At 46.2% G+C, this 15,534-nt stretch overlaps 55 non-coding genes across 55 annotated transcripts; all 55 read left to right on the top strand.

The window, feature by feature from the left end:
• The first annotated feature begins 87 nt into the window (after positions 1-87).
• On the top strand, positions 88-203 carry LOC122936513. The gene has a single exon (XR_006389036.1). It is a non-coding gene; the product is annotated as a U5 spliceosomal RNA (small nuclear RNA).
• Positions 204-374: 171 nt separating this feature from the next.
• LOC122937083 lies at positions 375-490 on the top strand. The gene has a single exon (XR_006389503.1). It is a non-coding gene; the product is annotated as a U5 spliceosomal RNA (small nuclear RNA).
• Positions 491-661: 171 nt separating this feature from the next.
• Positions 662-777, top strand: LOC122937082. The gene has a single exon (XR_006389502.1). It is a non-coding gene; the product is annotated as a U5 spliceosomal RNA (small nuclear RNA).
• Positions 778-948: 171 nt separating this feature from the next.
• Positions 949-1,064, top strand: LOC122937081. Its single transcript, XR_006389501.1, has one exon. It is a non-coding gene; the product is annotated as a U5 spliceosomal RNA (small nuclear RNA).
• A 171-nt stretch (positions 1,065-1,235) lies between these two features.
• On the top strand, positions 1,236-1,351 carry LOC122937080. Its single transcript, XR_006389500.1, has one exon. It is a non-coding gene; the product is annotated as a U5 spliceosomal RNA (small nuclear RNA).
• Positions 1,352-1,522: 171 nt separating this feature from the next.
• LOC122937079 lies at positions 1,523-1,638 on the top strand. Its single transcript, XR_006389499.1, has one exon. It is a non-coding gene; the product is annotated as a U5 spliceosomal RNA (small nuclear RNA).
• Positions 1,639-1,809: 171 nt separating this feature from the next.
• Positions 1,810-1,924, top strand: LOC122936542. The gene has a single exon (XR_006389065.1). It is a non-coding gene; the product is annotated as a U5 spliceosomal RNA (small nuclear RNA).
• A 171-nt stretch (positions 1,925-2,095) lies between these two features.
• Positions 2,096-2,211, top strand: LOC122937078. Its single transcript, XR_006389498.1, has one exon. It is a non-coding gene; the product is annotated as a U5 spliceosomal RNA (small nuclear RNA).
• Positions 2,212-2,382: 171 nt separating this feature from the next.
• On the top strand, positions 2,383-2,498 carry LOC122937077. Its single transcript, XR_006389497.1, has one exon. It is a non-coding gene; the product is annotated as a U5 spliceosomal RNA (small nuclear RNA).
• A 170-nt stretch (positions 2,499-2,668) lies between these two features.
• On the top strand, positions 2,669-2,784 carry LOC122937076. The gene has a single exon (XR_006389496.1). It is a non-coding gene; the product is annotated as a U5 spliceosomal RNA (small nuclear RNA).
• A 171-nt stretch (positions 2,785-2,955) lies between these two features.
• On the top strand, positions 2,956-3,071 carry LOC122937074. The gene has a single exon (XR_006389495.1). It is a non-coding gene; the product is annotated as a U5 spliceosomal RNA (small nuclear RNA).
• A 116-nt stretch (positions 3,072-3,187) lies between these two features.
• On the top strand, positions 3,188-3,303 carry LOC122937073. Its single transcript, XR_006389494.1, has one exon. It is a non-coding gene; the product is annotated as a U5 spliceosomal RNA (small nuclear RNA).
• A 171-nt stretch (positions 3,304-3,474) lies between these two features.
• LOC122937072 lies at positions 3,475-3,590 on the top strand. The gene has a single exon (XR_006389493.1). It is a non-coding gene; the product is annotated as a U5 spliceosomal RNA (small nuclear RNA).
• A 171-nt stretch (positions 3,591-3,761) lies between these two features.
• LOC122937071 lies at positions 3,762-3,877 on the top strand. The gene has a single exon (XR_006389492.1). It is a non-coding gene; the product is annotated as a U5 spliceosomal RNA (small nuclear RNA).
• Positions 3,878-4,048: 171 nt separating this feature from the next.
• Positions 4,049-4,164, top strand: LOC122937070. Its single transcript, XR_006389491.1, has one exon. It is a non-coding gene; the product is annotated as a U5 spliceosomal RNA (small nuclear RNA).
• A 170-nt stretch (positions 4,165-4,334) lies between these two features.
• LOC122937069 lies at positions 4,335-4,450 on the top strand. Its single transcript, XR_006389490.1, has one exon. It is a non-coding gene; the product is annotated as a U5 spliceosomal RNA (small nuclear RNA).
• A 171-nt stretch (positions 4,451-4,621) lies between these two features.
• Positions 4,622-4,737, top strand: LOC122937068. The gene has a single exon (XR_006389489.1). It is a non-coding gene; the product is annotated as a U5 spliceosomal RNA (small nuclear RNA).
• Positions 4,738-4,907: 170 nt separating this feature from the next.
• On the top strand, positions 4,908-5,023 carry LOC122937067. Its single transcript, XR_006389488.1, has one exon. It is a non-coding gene; the product is annotated as a U5 spliceosomal RNA (small nuclear RNA).
• Positions 5,024-5,194: 171 nt separating this feature from the next.
• Positions 5,195-5,310, top strand: LOC122937066. Its single transcript, XR_006389487.1, has one exon. It is a non-coding gene; the product is annotated as a U5 spliceosomal RNA (small nuclear RNA).
• A 171-nt stretch (positions 5,311-5,481) lies between these two features.
• Positions 5,482-5,597, top strand: LOC122937065. Its single transcript, XR_006389486.1, has one exon. It is a non-coding gene; the product is annotated as a U5 spliceosomal RNA (small nuclear RNA).
• Positions 5,598-5,768: 171 nt separating this feature from the next.
• Positions 5,769-5,884, top strand: LOC122937063. Its single transcript, XR_006389484.1, has one exon. It is a non-coding gene; the product is annotated as a U5 spliceosomal RNA (small nuclear RNA).
• Positions 5,885-6,055: 171 nt separating this feature from the next.
• On the top strand, positions 6,056-6,171 carry LOC122937051. Its single transcript, XR_006389473.1, has one exon. It is a non-coding gene; the product is annotated as a U5 spliceosomal RNA (small nuclear RNA).
• A 171-nt stretch (positions 6,172-6,342) lies between these two features.
• Positions 6,343-6,457, top strand: LOC122936540. The gene has a single exon (XR_006389063.1). It is a non-coding gene; the product is annotated as a U5 spliceosomal RNA (small nuclear RNA).
• Positions 6,458-6,627: 170 nt separating this feature from the next.
• On the top strand, positions 6,628-6,743 carry LOC122937040. The gene has a single exon (XR_006389462.1). It is a non-coding gene; the product is annotated as a U5 spliceosomal RNA (small nuclear RNA).
• A 171-nt stretch (positions 6,744-6,914) lies between these two features.
• LOC122936502 lies at positions 6,915-7,030 on the top strand. Its single transcript, XR_006389025.1, has one exon. It is a non-coding gene; the product is annotated as a U5 spliceosomal RNA (small nuclear RNA).
• Positions 7,031-7,201: 171 nt separating this feature from the next.
• Positions 7,202-7,317, top strand: LOC122937028. Its single transcript, XR_006389451.1, has one exon. It is a non-coding gene; the product is annotated as a U5 spliceosomal RNA (small nuclear RNA).
• A 171-nt stretch (positions 7,318-7,488) lies between these two features.
• On the top strand, positions 7,489-7,604 carry LOC122937017. Its single transcript, XR_006389443.1, has one exon. It is a non-coding gene; the product is annotated as a U5 spliceosomal RNA (small nuclear RNA).
• Positions 7,605-7,775: 171 nt separating this feature from the next.
• LOC122936501 lies at positions 7,776-7,891 on the top strand. The gene has a single exon (XR_006389024.1). It is a non-coding gene; the product is annotated as a U5 spliceosomal RNA (small nuclear RNA).
• A 171-nt stretch (positions 7,892-8,062) lies between these two features.
• On the top strand, positions 8,063-8,178 carry LOC122937005. The gene has a single exon (XR_006389437.1). It is a non-coding gene; the product is annotated as a U5 spliceosomal RNA (small nuclear RNA).
• Positions 8,179-8,349: 171 nt separating this feature from the next.
• On the top strand, positions 8,350-8,465 carry LOC122936994. Its single transcript, XR_006389433.1, has one exon. It is a non-coding gene; the product is annotated as a U5 spliceosomal RNA (small nuclear RNA).
• Positions 8,466-8,635: 170 nt separating this feature from the next.
• On the top strand, positions 8,636-8,751 carry LOC122936982. The gene has a single exon (XR_006389427.1). It is a non-coding gene; the product is annotated as a U5 spliceosomal RNA (small nuclear RNA).
• A 171-nt stretch (positions 8,752-8,922) lies between these two features.
• On the top strand, positions 8,923-9,038 carry LOC122936500. Its single transcript, XR_006389023.1, has one exon. It is a non-coding gene; the product is annotated as a U5 spliceosomal RNA (small nuclear RNA).
• Positions 9,039-9,209: 171 nt separating this feature from the next.
• LOC122936971 lies at positions 9,210-9,325 on the top strand. Its single transcript, XR_006389418.1, has one exon. It is a non-coding gene; the product is annotated as a U5 spliceosomal RNA (small nuclear RNA).
• A 171-nt stretch (positions 9,326-9,496) lies between these two features.
• On the top strand, positions 9,497-9,612 carry LOC122936959. Its single transcript, XR_006389411.1, has one exon. It is a non-coding gene; the product is annotated as a U5 spliceosomal RNA (small nuclear RNA).
• Positions 9,613-9,782: 170 nt separating this feature from the next.
• Positions 9,783-9,899, top strand: LOC122936635. Its single transcript, XR_006389154.1, has one exon. It is a non-coding gene; the product is annotated as a U5 spliceosomal RNA (small nuclear RNA).
• A 171-nt stretch (positions 9,900-10,070) lies between these two features.
• LOC122936684 lies at positions 10,071-10,185 on the top strand. Its single transcript, XR_006389201.1, has one exon. It is a non-coding gene; the product is annotated as a U5 spliceosomal RNA (small nuclear RNA).
• A 171-nt stretch (positions 10,186-10,356) lies between these two features.
• LOC122936585 lies at positions 10,357-10,472 on the top strand. The gene has a single exon (XR_006389106.1). It is a non-coding gene; the product is annotated as a U5 spliceosomal RNA (small nuclear RNA).
• Positions 10,473-10,643: 171 nt separating this feature from the next.
• On the top strand, positions 10,644-10,760 carry LOC122936605. Its single transcript, XR_006389126.1, has one exon. It is a non-coding gene; the product is annotated as a U5 spliceosomal RNA (small nuclear RNA).
• Positions 10,761-10,931: 171 nt separating this feature from the next.
• LOC122936947 lies at positions 10,932-11,047 on the top strand. Its single transcript, XR_006389402.1, has one exon. It is a non-coding gene; the product is annotated as a U5 spliceosomal RNA (small nuclear RNA).
• A 171-nt stretch (positions 11,048-11,218) lies between these two features.
• On the top strand, positions 11,219-11,334 carry LOC122936935. The gene has a single exon (XR_006389394.1). It is a non-coding gene; the product is annotated as a U5 spliceosomal RNA (small nuclear RNA).
• Positions 11,335-11,505: 171 nt separating this feature from the next.
• Positions 11,506-11,621, top strand: LOC122936924. The gene has a single exon (XR_006389387.1). It is a non-coding gene; the product is annotated as a U5 spliceosomal RNA (small nuclear RNA).
• Positions 11,622-11,792: 171 nt separating this feature from the next.
• On the top strand, positions 11,793-11,908 carry LOC122936912. The gene has a single exon (XR_006389381.1). It is a non-coding gene; the product is annotated as a U5 spliceosomal RNA (small nuclear RNA).
• A 171-nt stretch (positions 11,909-12,079) lies between these two features.
• LOC122936901 lies at positions 12,080-12,195 on the top strand. The gene has a single exon (XR_006389371.1). It is a non-coding gene; the product is annotated as a U5 spliceosomal RNA (small nuclear RNA).
• A 171-nt stretch (positions 12,196-12,366) lies between these two features.
• LOC122936889 lies at positions 12,367-12,482 on the top strand. Its single transcript, XR_006389365.1, has one exon. It is a non-coding gene; the product is annotated as a U5 spliceosomal RNA (small nuclear RNA).
• A 171-nt stretch (positions 12,483-12,653) lies between these two features.
• Positions 12,654-12,770, top strand: LOC122936616. The gene has a single exon (XR_006389136.1). It is a non-coding gene; the product is annotated as a U5 spliceosomal RNA (small nuclear RNA).
• Positions 12,771-12,941: 171 nt separating this feature from the next.
• Positions 12,942-13,057, top strand: LOC122936878. The gene has a single exon (XR_006389363.1). It is a non-coding gene; the product is annotated as a U5 spliceosomal RNA (small nuclear RNA).
• Positions 13,058-13,228: 171 nt separating this feature from the next.
• LOC122936539 lies at positions 13,229-13,343 on the top strand. Its single transcript, XR_006389062.1, has one exon. It is a non-coding gene; the product is annotated as a U5 spliceosomal RNA (small nuclear RNA).
• Positions 13,344-13,514: 171 nt separating this feature from the next.
• LOC122936625 lies at positions 13,515-13,630 on the top strand. The gene has a single exon (XR_006389145.1). It is a non-coding gene; the product is annotated as a U5 spliceosomal RNA (small nuclear RNA).
• A 116-nt stretch (positions 13,631-13,746) lies between these two features.
• On the top strand, positions 13,747-13,862 carry LOC122936512. The gene has a single exon (XR_006389035.1). It is a non-coding gene; the product is annotated as a U5 spliceosomal RNA (small nuclear RNA).
• Positions 13,863-14,033: 171 nt separating this feature from the next.
• LOC122936865 lies at positions 14,034-14,149 on the top strand. The gene has a single exon (XR_006389362.1). It is a non-coding gene; the product is annotated as a U5 spliceosomal RNA (small nuclear RNA).
• A 171-nt stretch (positions 14,150-14,320) lies between these two features.
• LOC122936853 lies at positions 14,321-14,436 on the top strand. The gene has a single exon (XR_006389352.1). It is a non-coding gene; the product is annotated as a U5 spliceosomal RNA (small nuclear RNA).
• Positions 14,437-14,552: 116 nt separating this feature from the next.
• LOC122936841 lies at positions 14,553-14,668 on the top strand. The gene has a single exon (XR_006389345.1). It is a non-coding gene; the product is annotated as a U5 spliceosomal RNA (small nuclear RNA).
• A 171-nt stretch (positions 14,669-14,839) lies between these two features.
• Positions 14,840-14,955, top strand: LOC122936830. Its single transcript, XR_006389334.1, has one exon. It is a non-coding gene; the product is annotated as a U5 spliceosomal RNA (small nuclear RNA).
• Positions 14,956-15,126: 171 nt separating this feature from the next.
• Positions 15,127-15,242, top strand: LOC122936818. The gene has a single exon (XR_006389325.1). It is a non-coding gene; the product is annotated as a U5 spliceosomal RNA (small nuclear RNA).
• Positions 15,243-15,413: 171 nt separating this feature from the next.
• Positions 15,414-15,529, top strand: LOC122936807. The gene has a single exon (XR_006389315.1). It is a non-coding gene; the product is annotated as a U5 spliceosomal RNA (small nuclear RNA).
• Positions 15,530-15,534: the final 5 nt, after the last annotated feature.

The following is a 15,534-nucleotide window of genomic DNA, read 5'->3' as shown; positions in this document are numbered from 1 at the left end:
TGTCTCTGGCTCTTGCAGGATTTTTAGTGGCCTCATTTGCATGTCTAGAACATAGCACCAAGAACCCAGGAAGCCCTTGCCCGATGTATACTCTGGTTTCTCTTCAGAACGTAAAAATCTTTCGCCTTTTACTAAAGATTTCCGTGGAGAGGAGCAAAACTGAGTTTTTTGGCAATTTTTGCATGCTCCAGCTTGCTGGGGCTTCCTTGTTCAGGTTGAAAAACAGAATGTTCTTCTCTAGCTCTTGCAGGCTTTTTAGTGGCCTCATTTGCATGTCTAGAACATGGACAGCCTACTCCTTCCAGGTGGTCTCCTTGTGCCAATTGAGGTCCGAGGAGATGGCACCAAGAACCCAGGAAGCCCTTGCCCGATGTATACTCTGGTTTCTCTTCAGAACGTATAAATCTTTCGCCTTTTACTAAAGATTTCCGTGGAGAGGAGCAAAACTGAGTTTTTTGGCAATTTTTGCATGCTCCAGCTTGCTGGGGCTTCCTTGTTCAGGTTGAAAAACAGAATGTTCTTCTCTAGCTCTTGCAGGATTTTTAGTGGCCTCATTTGCATGTCTAGACCATGGACAGCCTACTCCTCCCAGGTGGTCTCCTTGATCCAATTGAGGTCCGAGGAGATGGCACCAAGAACCCAGGAAGCCCTTGCCCGATGTATACTCTGGTTTCTCTTCAGAACGTATAAATCTTTCGCCTTTTACTAAAGATTTCCGTGGAGAGGAGCAAAACTGAGTTTTTTGGCAATTTTTGCATGCTCCAGCTTGCTGGGGCTTCCTTGTTCAGGTTGAAAAACAGAATGTTCTTCTCTAGCTCTTGCAGGCTTTTTAGTGGCCTCATTTGCATGTCTAGAACATGGACAGCCTACTCCTCCCAGGTGGTCTCCTTGATCCAATTGAGGTCCGAGGAGATGGCACCAAGAACCCAGGAAGCCCTTGCCCGATGTATACTCTGGTTTCTCTTCAGAACGTATAAATCTTTCGCCTTTTACTAAAGATTTCCGTGGAGAGGAGCAAAACTGAGTTTTTTGGCAATTTTTGCATGCTCCAGCTTGCTGGGGCTTCCTTGTTCAGGTTGAAAAACAGAATGTTCTTCTCTAGCTCTTGCAGGCTTTTTAGTGGCCTCATTTGCATGTCTAGACCATGGACAGCCTACTCCTCCCAGGTGGTCTCCTTGATCCAATTGAGGTCCGAGGAGATGGCACCAAGAACCCAGGAAGCCCTTGCCCGATGTATACTCTGGTTTCTCTTCAGAACGTATAAATCTTTCGCCTTTTACTAAAGATTTCCGTGGAGAGGAGCAAAACTGAGTTTTTTGGCAATTTTTGCATGCTCCAGCTTGCTGGGGCTTCCTTGTTCAGGTTGAAAAACAGAATGTTCTTCTCTAGCTCTTGCAGGCTTTTTAGTGGCCTCATTTGCATGTCTAGACCATGGACAGCCTACTCCTCCCAGGTGGTCTCCTTGATCCAATTGAGGTCCGAGGAGATGGCACCAAGAACCCAGGAAGCCCTTGCCCGATGTATACTCTGGTTTCTCTTCAGAACGTATAAATCTTTCGCCTTTTACTAAAGATTTCCGTGGAGAGGAGCAAAACTGAGTTTTTTGGCAATTTTTGCATGCTCCAGCTTGCTGGGGCTTCCTTGTTCAGGTTGAAAAACAGAATGTTCTTCTCTAGCTCTTGCAGGCTTTTTAGTGGCCTCATTTGCATGTCTAGACCATGGACAGCCTACTCCTCCCAGGTGGTCTCCTTGATCCAATTGAGGTCCGAGGAGATGGCACCAAGAACCCAGGAAGCCCTTGCCCGATGTATACTCTGGTTTCTCTTCAGAACGTATAAATCTTTCGCCTTTTACTAAAGATTTCCGTGGAGAGGAGCAAAACTGAGTTTTTGGCAATTTTTGCATGCTCCAGCTTGCTGGGGCTTCCTTGTTCAGGTTGAAAAACAGAATGTTCTTCTCTAGCTCTTGCAGGCTTTTTAGTGGCCTCATTTGCATGTCTAGAACATGGACAGCCTACTCCTCCCAGGTGGTCTCCTTGATCCAATTGAGGTCCGAGGAGATGGCACCAAGAACCCAGGAAGCCCTTGCCCGATGTATACTCTGGTTTCTCTTCAGAACGTATAAATCTTTCGCCTTTTACTAAAGATTTCCGTGGAGAGGAGCAAAACTGAGTTTTTTGGCAATTTTTGCATGCTCCAGCTTGCTGGGGCTTCCTTGTTCAGGTTGAAAAACAGAATGTTCTTCTCTAGCTCTTGCAGGCTTTTTAGTGGCCTCATTTGCATGTCTAGAACATGGACAGCCTACTCCTCCCAGGTGGTCTCCTTGATCCAATTGAGGTCCGAGGAGATGGCACCAAGAACCCAGGAAGCCCTTGCCCGATGTATACTCTGGTTTCTCTTCAGAACGTATAAATCTTTCGCCTTTTACTAAAGATTTCCGTGGAGAGGAGCAAAACTGAGTTTTTTGGCAATTTTTGCATGCTCCAGCTTGCTGGGGCTTCCTTGTTCAGGTTGAAAAACAGAATGTTCTTCTCTAGCTCTTGCAGGATTTTTAGTGGCCTCATTTGCATGTCTAGAACATGGACAGCCTACTCCTCCAGGTGGTCTCCTTGATCCAATTGAGGTCCGAGGAGATGGCACCAAGAACCCAGGAAGCCCTTGCCCGATGTATACTCTGGTTTCTCTTCAGAACGTATAAATCTTTCGCCTTTTACTAAAGATTTCCGTGGAGAGGAGCAAAACTGAGTTTTTTGGCAATTTTTGCATGCTCCAGCTTGCTGGGGCTTCCTTGTTCAGGTTGAAAAACAGAATGTTCTTCTCTAGCTCTTGCAGGCTTTTTAGTGGCCTCATTTGCATGTCTAGAACATGGACAGCCTACTCCTCCCAGGTGGTCTCCTTGATCCAATTGAGGTCCGAGGAGATGGCACCAAGAACCCAGGAAGCCCTTGCCCGATGTATACTCTGGTTTCTCTTCAGAACGTATAAATCTTTCGCCTTTTACTAAAGATTTCCGTGGAGAGGAGCAAAACTGAGTTTTTTGGCAATTTTTGCATGCTCCAGCTTGCTGGGGCTTCCTTGTTCAGGTTGAAAAACAGAATGTTTGTCTCTAGCTCTTGCAGGATTTTTAGTGGCCTCATTTGCATGTCTAGAACATAGCACCAAGAACCCAGGAAGCCCTTGCCCGATGTATACTCTGGTTTCTCTTCAGAACGTATAAATCTTTCGCCTTTTACTAAAGATTTCCGTGGAGAGGAGCAAAACTGAGTTTTTTGGCAATTTTTGCATGCTCCAGCTTGCTGGGGCTTCCTTGTTCAGGTTGAAAAACAGAATGTTCTTCTCTAGCTCTTGCAGGCTTTTTAGTGGCCTCATTTGCATGTCTAGACCATGGACAGCCTACTCCTCCCAGGTGGTCTCCTTGATCCAATTGAGGTCCGAGGAGATGGCACCAAGAACCCAGGAAGCCCTTGCCCGATGTATACTCTGGTTTCTCTTCAGAACGTATAAATCTTTCGCCTTTTACTAAAGATTTCCGTGGAGAGGAGCAAAACTGAGTTTTTTGGCAATTTTTGCATGCTCCAGCTTGCTGGGGCTTCCTTGTTCAGGTTGAAAAACAGAATGTTCTTCTCTAGCTCTTGCAGGATTTTTAGTGGCCTCATTTGCATGTCTAGACCATGGACAGCCTACTCCTCCCAGGTGGTCTCCTTGATCCAATTGAGGTCCGAGGAGATGGCACCAAGAACCCAGGAAGCCCTTGCCCGATGTATACTCTGGTTTCTCTTCAGAACGTATAAATCTTTCGCCTTTTACTAAAGATTTCCGTGGAGAGGAGCAAAACTGAGTTTTTTGGCAATTTTTGCATGCTCCAGCTTGCTGGGGCTTCCTTGTTCAGGTTGAAAAACAGAATGTTCTTCTCTAGCTCTTGCAGGCTTTTTAGTGGCCTCATTTGCATGTCTAGACCATGGACAGCCTACTCCTCCCAGGTGGTCTCCTTGATCCAATTGAGGTCCGAGGAGATGGCACCAAGAACCCAGGAAGCCCTTGCCCGATGTATACTCTGGTTTCTCTTCAGAACGTATAAATCTTTCGCCTTTTACTAAAGATTTCCGTGGAGAGGAGCAAAACTGAGTTTTTTGGCAATTTTTGCATGCTCCAGCTTGCTGGGGCTTCCTTGTTCAGGTTGAAAAACAGAATGTTCTTCTCTAGCTCTTGCAGGATTTTTAGTGGCCTCATTTGCATGTCTAGAACATGGACAGCCTACTCCTCCAGGTGGTCTCCTTGATCCAATTGAGGTCCGAGGAGATGGCACCAAGAACCCAGGAAGCCCTTGCCCGATGTATACTCTGGTTTCTCTTCAGAACGTATAAATCTTTCGCCTTTTACTAAAGATTTCCGTGGAGAGGAGCAAAACTGAGTTTTTTGGCAATTTTTGCATGCTCCAGCTTGCTGGGGCTTCCTTGTTCAGGTTGAAAAACAGAATGTTCTTCTCTAGCTCTTGCAGGCTTTTTAGTGGCCTCATTTGCATGTCTAGACCATGGACAGCCTACTCCTCCCAGGTGGTCTCCTTGATCCAATTGAGGTCCGAGGAGATGGCACCAAGAACCCAGGAAGCCCTTGCCCGATGTATACTCTGGTTTCTCTTCAGAACGTATAAATCTTTCGCCTTTTACTAAAGATTTCCGTGGAGAGGAGCAAAACTGAGTTTTTTGGCAATTTTTGCATGCTCCAGCTTGCTGGGGCTTCCTTGTTCAGGTTGAAAAACAGAATGTTCTTCTCTAGCTCTTGCAGGATTTTTAGTGGCCTCATTTGCATGTCTAGACCATGGACAGCCTACTCCTCCAGGTGGTCTCCTTGATCTAATTGAGGTCCGAGGAGATGGCACCAAGAACCCAGGAAGCCCTTGCCCGATGTATACTCTGGTTTCTCTTCAGAACGTATAAATCTTTCGCCTTTTACTAAAGATTTCCGTGGAGAGGAGCAAAACTGAGTTTTTTGGCAATTTTTGCATGCTCCAGCTTGCTGGGGCTTCCTTGTTCAGGTTGAAAAACAGAATGTTCTTCTCTAGCTCTTGCAGGATTTTTAGTGGCCTCATTTGCATGTCTAGAACATGGACAGCCTACTCCTCCCAGGTGGTCTCCTTGATCCAATTGAGGTCCGAGGAGATGGCACCAAGAACCCAGGAAGCCCTTGCCCGATGTATACTCTGGTTTCTCTTCAGAACGTATAAATCTTTCGCCTTTTACTAAAGATTTCCGTGGAGAGGAGCAAAACTGAGTTTTTTGGCAATTTTTGCATGCTCCAGCTTGCTGGGGCTTCCTTGTTCAGGTTGAAAAACAGAATGTTCTTCTCTAGCTCTTGCAGGCTTTTTAGTGGCCTCATTTGCATGTCTAGACCATGGACAGCCTACTCCTCCCAGGTGGTCTCCTTGATCCAATTGAGGTCCGAGGAGATGGCACCAAGAACCCAGGAAGCCCTTGCCCGATGTATACTCTGGTTTCTCTTCAGAACGTATAAATCTTTCGCCTTTTACTAAAGATTTCCGTGGAGAGGAGCAAAACTGAGTTTTTTGGCAATTTTTGCATGCTCCAGCTTGCTGGGGCTTCCTTGTTCAGGTTGAAAAACAGAATGTTCTTCTCTAGCTCTTGCAGGATTTTTAGTGGCCTCATTTGCATGTCTAGACCATGGACAGCCTACTCCTCCCAGGTGGTCTCCTTGATCCAATTGAGGTCCGAGGAGATGGCACCAAGAACCCAGGAAGCCCTTGCCCGATGTATACTCTGGTTTCTCTTCAGAACGTATAAATCTTTCGCCTTTTACTAAAGATTTCCGTGGAGAGGAGCAAAACTGAGTTTTTTGGCAATTTTTGCATGCTCCAGCTTGCTGGGGCTTCCTTGTTCAGGTTGAAAAACAGAATGTTCTTCTCTAGCTCTTGCAGGCTTTTTAGTGGCCTCATTTGCATGTCTAGAACATGGACAGCCTACTCCTCCCAGGTGGTCTCCTTGATCCAATTGAGGTCCGAGGAGATGGCACCAAGAACCCAGGAAGCCCTTGCCCGATGTATACTCTGGTTTCTCTTCAGAACGTATAAATCTTTCGCCTTTTACTAAAGATTTCCGTGGAGAGGAGCAAAACTGAGTTTTTTGGCAATTTTTGCATGCTCCAGCTTGCTGGGGCTTCCTTGTTCAGGTTGAAAAACAGAATGTTCTTCTCTAGCTCTTGCAGGCTTTTTAGTGGCCTCATTTGCATGTCTAGACCATGGACAGCCTACTCCTCCCAGGTGGTCTCCTTGATCCAATTGAGGTCCGAGGAGATGGCACCAAGAACCCAGGAAGCCCTTGCCCGATGTATACTCTGGTTTCTCTTCAGAACGTATAAATCTTTCGCCTTTTACTAAAGATTTCCGTGGAGAGGAGCAAAACTGAGTTTTTGGCAATTTTTGCATGCTCCAGCTTGCTGGGGCTTCCTTGTTCAGGTTGAAAAACAGAATGTTCTTCTCTAGCTCTTGCAGGATTTTTAGTGGCCTCATTTGCATGTCTAGAACATGGACAGCCTACTCCTCCAGGTGGTCTCCTTGATCCAATTGAGGTCCGAGGAGATGGCACCAAGAACCCAGGAAGCCCTTGCCCGATGTATACTCTGGTTTCTCTTCAGAACGTATAAATCTTTCGCCTTTTACTAAAGATTTCCGTGGAGAGGAGCAAAACTGAGTTTTTTGGCAATTTTTGCATGCTCCAGCTTGCTGGGGCTTCCTTGTTCAGGTTGAAAAACAGAATGTTCTTCTCTAGCTCTTGCAGGCTTTTTAGTGGCCTCATTTGCATGTCTAGACCATGGACAGCCTACTCCTCCCAGGTGGTCTCCTTGATCCAATTGAGGTCCGAGGAGATGGCACCAAGAACCCAGGAAGCCCTTGCCCGATGTATACTCTGGTTTCTCTTCAGAACGTATAAATCTTTCGCCTTTTACTAAAGATTTCCGTGGAGAGGAGCAAAACTGAGTTTTTGGGCAATTTTTGCATGCTCCAGCTTGCTGGGGCTTCCTTGTTCAGGTTGAAAAACAGAATGTTCTTCTCTAGCTCTTGCAGGATTTTTAGTGGCCTCATTTGCATGTCTAGAACATGGACAGCCTACTCCTTCCAGGTGGTCTCCTTGATCCAATTGAGGTCCGAGGAGATGGCACCAAGAACCCAGGAAGCCCTTGCCCGATGTATACTCTGGTTTCTCTTCAGAACGTATAAATCTTTCGCCTTTTACTAAAGATTTCCGTGGAGAGGAGCAAAACTGAGTTTTTTGGCAATTTTTGCATGCTCCAGCTTGCTGGGGCTTCCTTGTTCAGGTTGAAAAACAGAATGTTCTTCTCTAGCTCTTGCAGGATTTTTAGTGGCCTCATTTGCATGTCTAGACCATGGACAGCCTACTCCTTCCAGGTGGTCTCCTTGATCCAATTGAGGTCCGAGGAGATGGCACCAAGAACCCAGGAAGCCCTTGCCCGATGTATACTCTGGTTTCTCTTCAGAACGTATAAATCTTTCGCCTTTTACTAAAGATTTCCGTGGAGAGGAGCAAAACTGAGTTTTTTGGCAATTTTTGCATGCTCCAGCTTGCTGGGGCTTCCTTGTTCAGGTTGAAAAACAGAATGTTCTTCTCTAGCTCTTGCAGGCTTTTTAGTGGCCTCATTTGCATGTCTAGACCATGGACAGCCTACTCCTCCCAGGTGGTCTCCTTGATCCAATTGAGGTCCGAGGAGATGGCACCAAGAACCCAGGAAGCCCTTGCCCGATGTATACTCTGGTTTCTCTTCAGAACGTATAAATCTTTCGCCTTTTACTAAAGATTTCCGTGGAGAGGAGCAAAACTGAGTTTTTGGGCAATTTTTGCATGCTCCAGCTTGCTGGGGCTTCCTTGTTCAGGTTGAAAAACAGAATGTTCTTCTCTAGCTCTTGCAGGATTTTTAGTGGCCTCATTTGCATGTCTAGAACATGGACAGCCTACTCCTTCCAGGTGGTCTCCTTGATCCAATTGAGGTCCGAGGAGATGGCACCAAGAACCCAGGAAGCCCTTGCCCGATGTATACTCTGGTTTCTCTTCAGAACGTATAAATCTTTCGCCTTTTACTAAAGATTTCCGTGGAGAGGAGCAAAACTGAGTTTTTTGGCAATTTTTGCATGCTCCAGCTTGCTGGGGCTTCCTTGTTCAGGTTGAAAAACAGAATGTTCTTCTCTAGCTCTTGCAGGCTTTTTAGTGGCCTCATTTGCATGTCTAGACCATGGACAGCCTACTCCTCCCAGGTGGTCTCCTTGATCCAATTGAGGTCCGAGGAGATGGCACCAAGAACCCAGGAAGCCCTTGCCCGATGTATACTCTGGTTTCTCTTCAGAACGTATAAATCTTTCGCCTTTTACTAAAGATTTCCGTGGAGAGGAGCAAAACTGAGTTTTTTGGCAATTTTTGCATGCTCCAGCTTGCTGGGGCTTCCTTGTTCAGGTTGAAAAACAGAATGTTCTTCTCTAGCTCTTGCAGGCTTTTTAGTGGCCTCATTTGCATGTCTAGACCATGGACAGCCTACTCCTCCAGGTGGTCTCCTTGATCCAATTGAGGTCCGAGGAGATGGCACCAAGAACCCAGGAAGCCCTTGCCCGATGTATACTCTGGTTTCTCTTCAGAACGTATAAATCTTTCGCCTTTTACTAAAGATTTCCGTGGAGAGGAGCAAAACTGAGTTTTTTGGCAATTTTTGCATGCTCCAGCTTGCTGGGGCTTCCTTGTTCAGGTTGAAAAACAGAATGTTCTTGTCTAGCTCTTGCAGGCTTTTTAGTGGCCTCATTTGCATGTCTAGACCATGGACAGCCTACTCCTCCCAGGTGGTCTCCTTGATCCAATTGAGGTCCGAGGAGATGGCACCAAGAACCCAGGAAGCCCTTGCCCGATGTATACTCTGGTTTCTCTTCAGAACGTATAAATCTTTCGCCTTTTACTAAAGATTTCCGTGGAGAGGAGCAAAACTGAGTTTTTGGGCAATTTTTGCATGCTCCAGCTTGCTGGGGCTTCCTTGTTCAGGTTGAAAAACAGAATGTTCTTCTCTAGCTCTTGCAGGCTTTTTAGTGGCCTCATTTGCATGTCTAGACCATGGACAGCCTACTCCTCCCAGGTGGTCTCCTTGATCCAATTGAGGTCCGAGGAGATGGCACCAAGAACCCAGGAAGCCCTTGCCCGATGTATACTCTGGTTTCTCTTCAGAACGTATAAATCTTTCGCCTTTTACTAAAGATTTCCGTGGAGAGGAGCAAAACTGAGTTTTTTGGCAATTTTTGCATGCTCCAGCTTGCTGGGGCTTCCTTGTTCAGGTTGAAAAACAGAATGTTCTTCTCTAGCTCTTGCAGGCTTTTTAGTGGCCTCATTTGCATGTCTAGACCATGGACAGCCTACTCCTCCCAGGTGGTCTCCTTGATCCAATTGAGGTCCGAGGAGATGGCACCAAGAACCCAGGAAGCCCTTGCCCGATGTATACTCTGGTTTCTCTTCAGAACGTATAAATCTTTCGCCTTTTACTAAAGATTTCCGTGGAGAGGAGCAAAACTGAGTTTTTTGGCAATTTTTGCATGCTCCAGCTTGCTGGGGCTTCCTTGTTCAGGTTGAAAAACAGAATGTTCTTCTCTAGCTCTTGCAGGCTTTTTAGTGGCCTCATTTGCATGTCTAGAACATGGACAGCCTACTCCTCCAGGTGGTCTCCTTGATCCAATTGAGGTCCGAGGAGATGGCACCAAGAACCCAGGAAGCCCTTGCCCGATGTATACTCTGGTTTCTCTTCAGAACGCATAAATCTTTCGCCTTTTACTAAAGATTTCCGTGGAGAGGAAGCAAAACTGAGTTTTTTGGCAATTTTTGCATGCTCCAGCTTGCTGGGGCTTCCTTGTTCAGGTTGAAAAACAGAATGTTCTTGTCTAGCTCTTGCAGGCTTTTTAGTGGCCTCATTTGCATGTCTAGACCATGGACAGCCTACTCCTCCCAGGTGGTCTCCTTGATCCAATTGAGGTCCGAGGAGATGGCACCAAGAACCCAGGAAGCCCTTGCCCGATGTATACTCTGGTTTCTCTTCAGAACGTATAAATCTTTCGCCTTTTACTAAAGATTTCCGTGGAGAGGAGCAAAACTGAGTTTTTTGGCAATTTTGCATGCTCCAGCTTGCTGGGGCTTCCTTGTTCAGGTTGAAAAACAGAATGTTCTTCTCTAGCTCTTGCAGGATTTTTAGTGGCCTCATTTGCATGTCTAGACCATGGACAGCCTACTCCTCCCAGGTGGTCTCCTTGATCCAATTGAGGTCCGAGGAGATGGCACCAAGAACCCAGGAAGCCCTTGCCCGATGTATACTCTGGTTTCTCTTCAGAACGTATAAATCTTTCGCCTTTTACTAAAGATTTCCGTGGAGAGGAGCAAAACTGAGTTTTTTGGCAATTTTTGCATGCTCCAGCTTGCTGGGGTTTCCTTGTTCAGGTTGAAAAACAGAATGTTTGTCTCTAGCTCTTGCAGGATTTTTAGTGACCTCATTTGCATGTCTAGAACATGGACAGCCTACTCCTTCCATGTGGTCTCCTTGATCCAATTGAGGTCCGAGGAGATGGCACCAAGAACCCAGGAAGCCCTTGCCCGATGTATACTCTGGTTTCTCTTCAGAACGTATAAATCTTTCGCCTTTTACTAAAGATTTCCGTGGAGAGGAGCAAAACTGAGTTTTTTGGGCAATTTTTGCATGCTCCAGCTTGCTGGGGCTTCCTTGTTCAGGTTGAAAAACAGAATGTTCTTCTCTAGCTCTTGCAGGCTTTTTAGTGGCCTCATTTGCATGTCTAGACCATGGACAGCCTACTCCTCCCAGGTGGTCTCCTTGATCCAATTGAGGTCCGAGGAGATGGCACCAAGAACCCAGGAAGCCCTTGCCCGATGTATACTCTGGTTTCTCTTCAGAACGTATAAATCTTTCGCCTTTTACTAAAGATTTCCGTGGAGAGGAGCAAAACTGAGTTTTTTGGCAATTTTTGCATGCTCCAGCTTGCTGGGGCTTCCTTGTTCAGGTTGAAAAACAGAATGTTCTGTCTCTAGCTCTTGCAGGATTTTTAGTGGCCTCATTTGCATGTCTAGACCATGGACAGCCTACTCCTCCAGGTGGTCTCCTTGATCCAATTGAGGTCCGAGGAGATGGCACCAAGAACCCAGGAAGCCCTTGCCCGATGTATACTCTGGTTTCTCTTCAGAACGTATAAATCTTTCGCCTTTTACTAAAGATTTCCGTGGAGAGGAGCAAAACTGAGTTTTTTGGCAATTTTTGCATGCTCCAGCTTGCTGGGGCTTCCTTGTTCAGGTTGAAAAACAGAATGTTCTTCTCTAGCTCTTGCAGGATTTTTAGTGGCCTCATTTGCATGTCTAGACCATGGACAGCCTACTCCTCCCAGGTGGTCTCCTTGATCCAATTGAGGTCCGAGGAGATGGCACCAAGAACCCAGGAAGCCCTTGCCCGATGTATACTCTGGTTTCTCTTCAGAACGTATAAATCTTTCGCCTTTTACTAAAGATTTCCGTGGAGAGGAGCAAAACTGAGTTTTTTGGCAATTTTTGCATGCTCCAGCTTGCTGGGGCTTCCTTGTTCAGGTTGAAAAACAGAATGTTCTTGTCTAGCTCTTGCAGGCTTTTTAGTGGCCTCATTTGCATGTCTAGACCATGGACAGCCTACTCCTCCCAGGTGGTCTCCTTGATCCAATTGAGGTCCGAGGAGATGGCACCAAGAACCCAGGAAGCCCTTGCCCGATGTATACTCTGGTTTCTCTTCAGAACGTATAAATCTTTCGCCTTTTACTAAAGATTTCCGTGGAGAGGAGCAAAACTGAGTTTTTTGGCAATTTTTGCATGCTCCAGCTTGCTGGGGCTTCCTTGTTCAGGTTGAAAAACAGAATGTTCTTCTCTAGCTCTTGCAGGATTTTTAGTGGCCTCATTTGCATGTCTAGACCATGGACAGCCTACTCCTCCCAGGTGGTCTCCTTGATCCAATTGAGGTCCGAGGAGATGGCACCAAGAACCCAGGAAGCCCTTGCCCGATGTATACTCTGGTTTCTCTTCAGAACGTATAAATCTTTCGCCTTTTACTAAAGATTTCCGTGGAGAGGAGCAAAACTGAGTTTTTTGGCAATTTTTGCATGCTCCAGCTTGCTGGGGCTTCCTTGTTCAGGTTGAAAAACAGAATGTTCTTCTCTAGCTCTTGCAGGATTTTTAGTGGCCTCATTTGCATGTCTAGACCATGGACAGCCTACTCCTCCCAGGTGGTCTCCTTGATCCAATTGAGGTCCGAGGAGATGGCACCAAGAACCCAGGAAGCCCTTGCCCGATGTATACTCTGGTTTCTCTTCAGAACGTATAAATCTTTCGCCTTTTACTAAAGATTTCCGTGGAGAGGAGCAAAACTGAGTTTTTTGGCAATTTTTGCATGCTCCAGCTTGCTGGGGCTTCCTTGTTCAGGTTGAAAAACAGAATGTTCTTCTCTAGCTCTTGCAGGATTTTTAGTGGCCTCATTTGCATGTCTAGACCATGGACAGCCTACTCCTCCCAGGTGGTCTCCTTGATCCAATTGAGGTCCGAGGAGATGGCACCAAGAACCCAGGAAGCCCTTGCCCGATGTATACTCTGGTTTCTCTTCAGAACGTATAAATCTTTCGCCTTTTACTAAAGATTTCCGTGGAGAGGAAGCAAAACTGAGTTTTTTGGCAATTTTTGCATGCTCCAGCTTGCTGGGGCTTCCTTGTTCAGGTTGAAAAACAGAATGTTCTTCTCTAGCTCTTGCAGGATTTTTAGTGGCCTCATTTGCATGTCTAGACCATGGACAGCCTACTCCTCCCAGGTGGTCTCCTTGATCCAATTGAGGTCCGAGGAGATGGCACCAAGAACCCAGGAAGCCCTTGCCCGATGTATACTCTGGTTTCTCTTCAGAACGTATAAATCTTTCGCCTTTTACTAAAGATTTCCGTGGAGAGGAGCAAAACTGAGTTTTTTGGCAATTTTTGCATGCTCCAGCTTGCTGGGGCTTCCTTGTTCAGGTTGAAAAACAGAATGTTCTTCTCTAGCTCTTGCAGGCTTTTTAGTGGCCTCATTTGCATGTCTAGACCATGGACAGCCTACTCCTCCCAGGTGGTCTCCTTGATCCAATTGAGGTCCGAGGAGATGGCACCAAGAACCCAGGAAGCCCTTGCCCGATGTATACTCTGGTTTCTCTTCAGAACGTATAAATCTTTCGCCTTTTACTAAAGATTTCCGTGGAGAGGAGCAAAACTGAGTTTTTGGCAATTTTTGCATGCTCCAGCTTGCTGGGGCTTCCTTGTTCAGGTTGAAAAACAGAATGTTCTTCTCTAGCTCGTGCAGGCTTTTTAGTGGCCTCATTTGCATGTCTAGACCATGGACAGCCTACTCCTCCCAGGTGGTTTCCTTGATCCAATTGAGGTCCGAGGAGATGGTACCAAGAACCCAGGAAGCCCTTGCCCGATGTATACTCTGGTTTCTCTTCAGAACGTATAAATCTTTCGCCTTTTACTAAAGATTTCCGTGGAGAGGAGCAAAACTGAGTTTTTTGGCAATTTTTGCATGCTCCAGCTTGCTGCGGCTTCCTTGTTAAGGTTGAAAAACAGAATGTTTGTCTCTGGCTCTTGCAGGATTTTTAGTGGCCTCATTTGCATGTCTAGAACATAGCACCAAGAACCCAGGAAGCCCTTGCCCGATGTATACTCTGGTTTCTCTTCAGAACGTAAAAATCTTTCGCCTTTTACTAAAGATTTCCGTGGAGAGGAGCAAAACTGAGTTTTTTGGCAATTTTTGCATGCTCCAGCTTGCTGGGGCTTCCTTGTTCAGGTTGAAAAACAGAATGTTCTTCTCTAGCTCTTGCAGGCTTTTTAGTGGCCTCATTTGCATGTCTAGAACATGGACAGCCTACTCCTCCAGGTGGTTCTCCTTGATCCAATTGAGGTCCGAGGAGATGGCACCAAGAACCCAGGAAGCCCTTGCCCGATGTATACTCTGGTTTCTCTTCAGAACGTATAAATCTTTCGCCTTTTACTAAAGATTTCCGTGGAGAGGAGCAAAACTGAGTTTTTTGGCAATTTTTGCATGCTCCAGCTTGCTGGGGCTTCCTTGTTCAGGTTGAAAAACAGAATGTTCTTCTCTAGCTCTTGCAGGCTTTTTAGTGGCCTCATTTGCATGTCTAGACCATGGACAGCCTACTCCTCCCAGGTGGTCTCCTTGATCCAATTGAGGTCCGAGGAGATGGCACCAAGAACCCAGGAAGCCCTTGCCCGATGTATACTCTGGTTTCTCTTCAGAACGTATAAATCTTTCGCCTTTTACTAAAGATTTCCGTGGAGAGGAGCAAAACTGAGTTTTTTGGCAATTTTTGCATGCTCCAGCTTGCTGGGGCTTCCTTGTTAAGGTTGAAAAACAGAATGTTTGTCTCTGGCTCTTGCAGGATTTTTAGAGGCCTCATTTGCATGTCTAGAACATAGCACCAAGAACCCAGGAAGCCCTTGCCCGATGTATACTCTGGTTTCTCTTCAGAACGTATAAATCTTTCGCCTTTTACTAAAGATTTCCGTGGAGAGGAGCAAAACTGAGTTTTTTGGCAATTTTTGCATGCTCCAGCTTGCTGGGGCTTCCTTGTTCAGGTTGAAAAACAGAATGTTTGTCTCTAGCTCTTGCAGGATTTTTAGTGGCCTCATTTGCATGTCTAGAACATGGACAGCCTACTCCTTCCAGGTGGTCTCCTTGTGCTAAATGAGGTCCGAGGAGATGGCACCAAGAACCCAGGAAGCCCTTGCCCGATGTATACTCTGGTTTCTCTTCAGAACGTATAAATCTTTCGCCTTTTACTAAAGATTTCCGTGGAGAGGAGCAAAACTGAGTTTTTTGGCAATTTTTGCATGCTCCAGCTTGCTGGGGCTTCCTTGTTCAGGTTGAAAAACAGAATGTTCTTCTCTAGCTCTTGCAGGCTTTTTAGTGGCCTCATTTGCATGTCTAGACCATGGACAGCCTACTCCTCCCAGGTGGTCTCCTTGATCCAATTGAGGTCCGAGGAGATGGCACCAAGAACCCAGGAAGCCCTTGCCCGATGTATACTCTGGTTTCTCTTCAGAACGTATAAATCTTTCGCCTTTTACTAAAGATTTCCGTGGAGAGGAGCAAAACTGAGTTTTTTGGCAATTTTTGCATGCTCCAGCTTGCTGGGGCTTCCTTGTTCAGGTTGAAAAACAGAATGTTCTTCTCTAGCTCTTGCAGGATTTTTAGTGGCCTCATTTGCATGTCTAGACCATGGACAGCCTACTCCTCCCAGGTGGTCTCCTTGATCCAATTGAGGTCCGAGGAGATGGCACCAAGAACCCAGGAAGCCCTTGCCCGATGTATACTCTGGTTTCTCTTCAGAACGTATAAATCTTTCGCCTTTTACTAAAGATTTCCGTGGAGAGGAGCAAAACTGAGTTTTTTGGCAATTTTTGCATGCTCCAGCTTGCTGGGGCTTCCTT

Source organism: Bufo gargarizans, chromosome 4 (assembly GCF_014858855.1).
Source record: "Bufo gargarizans isolate SCDJY-AF-19 chromosome 4, ASM1485885v1, whole genome shotgun sequence".
Taxonomy (NCBI): Eukaryota; Metazoa; Chordata; class Amphibia; order Anura; family Bufonidae; genus Bufo; species Bufo gargarizans.
This window is presented reverse-complemented; position numbering and strand designations above follow the sequence as displayed.